We start from the raw sequence: 6028 nt of genomic DNA, 5'->3' as shown, positions 1-6028 counted from the left end.
AGAAGAATTGTTGCTATTGAGTTATGGTATTGAAGGAGAATACTAAAAGTGCCATGGGCTGCCAAAAGAACCAATAGATCTGTTTTGGAAGAAGTGCATCCAGAGTGCTCCTTGGAGGCCAAGATGGCCAAACTTCATCTCATACTTCGGACATATTGTCAGGAGAGACCAGTCACTGGAGAAGGATATCATGTAAGGTGGAGGGTCAGAGAAAGAGAGGAAGACCCCTCAACGAGATGGCTTGGCCAAGTGGCAGCATCGATGGACTCAAGTGTGGCAACAGTAGTGAGGTTGGTCCAGGACTGGGTAGCGTTTCATTCTGCTGTGCATAGGGTCGCTGTGGATCAGTACCGACTTGATGGCACCTAACAACAACAACAACAGGGATTGACAAAATACTAAATGAGATGTTTCAACAAATGTAAGCAATGGAAGTGCTCACTAGTTTATGCCAAGAAATTTGGAAGACTGCTACCTGGCCCACTGATTAGAAGAGATCCATATTTATGCCCATTCTAAAGAAAGGTTTTTCAACAGAAGATGGAAATTATTGAACAGCATCATAAATATGCAAGTACAGTTATGCTGAAAAACATTTTAAATGGTTATAGCAGTACATCAACAGGGAACTGCCAGACATTCATGCTAGATTCAGAAGAGGATGTGGAATGAGGAATAATCACTGTTGTTGTCAGGTGAATTCTAACTAAAAGCAGCGAATACTTCAAATAAGATTACCTATGTTTTATTTGACTGTGTGGCTCAAATTATGGCTAACACTATAAAGATTGGGAATTCCAGAACACTTAACATTGGCTTTTGTGGAACCTGTACATAGACCAGAGGGCAGTCGTTCAAACAGAACAAGGGGATACTATTGTGTTGTTTTTCTTAATTGTGATTGAGTTGGTTCTGACCCACAGAGACCCTATATAGGGTTTCCAAGGAATGACTAGTGGATTTGAACTGCTGACCTGTGGTTAGCAGTGCAGTTCTTATCCTACAGTGCCACATCAGTACCCCGGATAATTTAAAGTCAGGCAAGGTATGCATCAGGGTCGTATCCTGTCACCATAATTATCCAATCGTATGCAGAGCAAATAATCAGAGAAACTGGTCTTTATGAAGAAGAAGGTGGCATCAGGATTAGAGGAAGACTCATTAACAACCTGCAATGTATAGGTGACACAGCTTTGCTTACTGAAAGTGAAGAGGACTTGAAGCACTTATTGATGAAGATCAAAGAACACAGCCTTTACTATGGATTATACAACATGTTGTTGTTGTTGTTAAGTGCCGTAGAATTGGTTCCAGCCCACAGAAACCCTGTATAGGGTTGCAGTTCAAACGGCTTTGCAGTCTGGCGCATTAACCCACAGCACCACACCAGGACCTCTTATACAACATGAGGAAAACAAAATTCCTCAAAACGGGACCAATAAACATAATGATAAACAGGAAAAAGATTGAAATTACCAAAGATTTCATTTTACTTGGATCCACAACCAATGCCCGTATAAGCAACAGTCAAGAAATCAACCTATGTATTGCATGGGGAAAATCTGATACAAAAGACCTCTTAAAGTTAAAAAAAAAAAAAAACAGCAACAAAGATGTTCTTAGGTGCATCTGAGTTGAGCCATGGTATTTTAAATGGCCTCATATGCATGCAATAGGTGTGCAATGAAAGACTAACAGAGACTAAAGAAAAATTGACACATTTCAACTGCAGTGTTGACCAAGATTATTGAATGTGCACATGGACTTCTAGAACAAACCAATCTGTCTGGGTGGCAGTACCTTTAGAATGCTCCTTGGAAGTGAACATGGTGAGATTTCATCTCATATTTATCAGGAAGGATCAGTCCCTGGAGACCAACGCTTGGTAAAATAGAGGGTTAGCAATAAAGAGGAAGACCCTCAAAGATAGATTGACACAGTGGTTGCAACAATGGGCCCCAAATGTTAACAATTGGGAAGATGGTGCAGGATAGGGGAGTGTCGTTCTGCTGTATGTAGGTTTGCCATGAGTTGGAACAGACCTGATAGCACCTAACAACCACCAGCCACCATAGGTTACCAATCAGTTGTTATTCTCTAATTGTAGTGTGTACATACTCTGCCCTTCAACTAAACTGAAATCTCTCTGAAGGAAGAGAAAACATAATGTGTTTGCATAAATTCTTACTCATTGAATACTTGATTTAACATATACTTTAAAATTCACTTATAAAGCTTGGTTATTAATTAACAATTGTGAAAAAATTGAGTGTTTCCCATTTTAAGATAGATTCTGCTGACAAACATATTACTGTAATCTATAGTTGAACTGGAAATCTCTTGACCTTAAAACAAGTGTTTTGAAATGCTCTTATTAATTCATGCAAAAGTTTCTGACTTCCTAAAGATTTCCAGCCCACATGGGGAAATTACCTACATGTTTGTGGTGTTATCACAAGGCCTAATTAGCTTCACTTTGATATTGCATTACTTAGCCTGCCTTGGTTTTTCTGCCAGAATCGTCCCCTCACCCCACCCCACTTTGGCATAGTTTTTACTAATTAGAACAGCTATTCCCAATGTCATAACTAGGGCAGCAAAATCTAATACAACTGGTTTGGGAGATGGGGATTTTCCACCTTTCTGATGATCTTGGAAACTCCCTCTAAACCTAGAATTAAGCCTTAGAAATTCTACAACTCTGTTGCCACACAGGGGTTTCAAATGTGGCTATGGTTTTTAGAGATAGTTTCCAGGCCCCAAAATCTAGAGGTCAAAATAGAGATAGAACAAAAGATCCCTGCACAGTCATGCTTATGACTCTTGCTCCAAATAGGGACACATTTCTCTAAATTCAGCAGCATTTGCAAGTAGTTCTTCATTTGATGACTTTTCTTATTTATTTGCAGAACTTCTGATCTCTTGACTGAAAATTTTCAGAGTACAGTTTAGGGTACTTGTTCTAGTTCAGTGCTTTCCAAAGTGTAGTTCCAGACAGCAGCATCCCCAGCATCTGGAAATTTGTTAGGAATGCAAATCACTGGACTCTGCTCCAGACCTACTTATTCAGAAGCATTGAGGGTAGGACCAAGCAATCTGTGTTTTAACACCCTCTTCAGGTAATGAATGATACAATAGATGTATATATAAGTGACTTGATCTAGGACATGCAACTAGTAAGTGTTGTGAATGCATTTAGCAACACAGTGTGATGGCTGACTACTGATATGTAAAATTAATAATCTGTTTAATTCATACTAGCTTATCATGATATGAAACCTGTTCTCTGTCAAGTGTTCCTTTATTAAACTTTTGCTAAAGTTTAGAAGGCCTCCTGGTATGGTGCTGTGGATCATCACTGGACTGCAAAACACAAGGTTGACAGTTCAAACCCACCAACTGCTCCTTGGAAACCCTATACACGGTCACTATGAGTTGGAATTGACCTGGTGGCATTTAACAACAAAAACAAAGTTTAAAAGACATGACCCTATTCTAAATCATCATGAAAGTCCTATGTCTCACTGAACTATATGCATTGATTCATTCATACTATGTGTTGTGTGTATGCATATAAGATCAAATTTCTATAGCGCCTATGACAAGAACTGTAAAATTTTAAACTTGCAATTCATTTTTTAATAGAATTTATTCTGGGCTATATTTTATCTTCCAAATTTTCAAAGTCATTTATGTGATTAAGTGGGGGATTACTTTTTACAAAAGCAATCTCTTAGTTAAAAGTTTGTGGAAAATATACATTTTTATATTTATTAACGCATTTTTACCCTTTTTTACTTCATCTCTTATACTTCAACATATTGTCAGGAGGGACCAGTCCCTGGAATAGGTCAACATGCTAGGTAAAGTGGAGGGTCAGTGAAAAAGAGGAAGACCCCCAACAAGGTGGATTGGCACAGGGGCAGCAGCAGTGGGCTCAAGCTTAACAATTATGAGGATGGTGCCAGACCAGACGGTCTTTCGTTCTGTTATGCATAAGGCCACTATGAGTTGGAACCAACTTGATAGCACCTAACAACAACAACAACAACAACAACAACAACAGCAAGTGTTCAATGAGCTTTGACAATTGTATACAGCCACGTAACACTACAAAGTATCATTCAGGGTTTGCTCTGGTAAGGCACTTTGTTTCATTAGCATATTCCCAATAGGAAAATGTGGTTTGCATTGGCAGTCAAAAATGAAGCCCTGATTAAATGTCTTAACTTGCACTTTTATGGACCCTTGAGTTCTTGCTGTTTAGGACAGTATTTAACACTGGGTTCAGTGGGGTAGTGAGCTGACAGGCAGTCTGCCCAGAAACTCTTTGCAATGCTATAGATCATTACAGATTGCAAAGATTGTTTGATTTCCCACCCCCTGATTTTGAGGCTCATATAACTAATTGTTGTTGTTGTTAAGTGCTGCTGAGTTGGTTCTGATTCATAGCAACCCTATGTAGAGCTTCTGAAGAGCAGTTGGCATGTTTGAACCACTGGCCTTGTAGTTAGCAGTATAGTGTTTACTCTACAGTGCCACATCAGGACCCCTGTTGTTGTAAAGTGCTATCTAGTTGGTTCCAACTCACAACAATCTTATATAGGGTTTCCAAGGCTGTAAATCCTTGCGGGAACAGAAAGCCTCATTTTTCGTCAGCAGAGCGGCTGATGGGCTTGAACTGTTGACTTTGTGATTCACAGTCCAGTGTTAATCCTACAGAGCCACCACATTTCCAGCAGGACCCCTAGAGGCAGGTAAAAATGCATCTGCAATGAGTTCAACTTGAAATTTGTATTTTACATTCCTGGTTTTAGGGATGAAAGTACATGTGTAGGTAAAATTATGTTTGCAACTTTCTGTAGCCTACTAAACCCAAAGCTCTAAGAACTGTCCTTCTCCTTTACAGTAAAGGAATTTGAACTTATTATGAGTTCTCCTTGAAGGCATTTGAATGTCCAAAGACTTAGGAGTATGAGTTCAGTCGTGGGGATAAGGTTCAGAATTACTTAAGACTTTTTCTGGCCTTATTTTACAAGGCCAGGCTGGCAAAATTTAGCCTTATTACAATTGGGAAATGCCAAGGTCCAGTTGCTCCTTGGAAACCCTATCCAGGGCCACTATAACTCAGAACTGATTCGATGCACTTATCAACAAATAACAACTGGGGACTCTAGGAGTCCTGGTGTGGCACCATAGTATCAGCATTGGACTGCTGTCTACAGGTTGTTAGTTCAAATCCACCAGCCACTCCTTGGAAACCCTATTCAGAGTTGCTATGAGTCAGAACCGACTTCATGGCACTTAACAACAGTAAGGGGCTTCCATGTGATTGCTGAGACTCTCATAGAATTGAACACTTAGACATGGTGGGTTCCTCCAGTCATGTGTCTGCTTGTCTCTCAAGCCAGGAGGAAAATATATTATAAAAGGTCTTTGACATCTGCAGTCCACCTAGTCAGAGCTCTAGCTTCCACTCTCCTCTATGTGCCTTCCAAGTTCTGTACTCAAGAGTGTGTGTGTGGGGGGGGGGAGGAAGGGGGCTTACCTCTGTAATGACCAGAGTCAGAGAAATCATTAACACTGACTGCAGAGAGCAGCACCCCCAGATACACTCCACGCTTGCTCAAAGCAACTTAGTGTTTTTCTAATGTTTGTCCACCCTTCCTGCCCAATCCCCCAAACAAAACAACACAAAAATAAACCCATTAAGGACTGTAGTATATATAGCTGAGCCTGAAAGAAAACTTGAAGATGGTGATCTACTCTCCGGCATCTACAGTCTTGAAAAATTTTTTTTTCTCTTTTATTATCTACATTGTTAAGTGCCATCAAGTCGGTTCTGACTCTATATAGGGTTTTTTAAAGTTTTTATTGTGAATTATGTGGGCTTACATGGGAGAAAATCAGTTTTACATTCATCCTATTTTATTTTGTTTCATTGCAATGATTACAGTTCCCTCCATGCATCATCAAACAACCAAAGGGTACACCCCAGAGGACTGCCCCCTGGCCTTCAGTACACAGC

This window comes from Chrysochloris asiatica, unplaced genomic scaffold, assembly GCF_000296735.1.
Source record: "Chrysochloris asiatica unplaced genomic scaffold, ChrAsi1.0 scaffold00042, whole genome shotgun sequence".
NCBI classification, from domain to species: Eukaryota; Metazoa; Chordata; class Mammalia; order Afrosoricida; family Chrysochloridae; genus Chrysochloris; species Chrysochloris asiatica.
Note: the sequence above shows the minus strand (reverse complement) of the source record.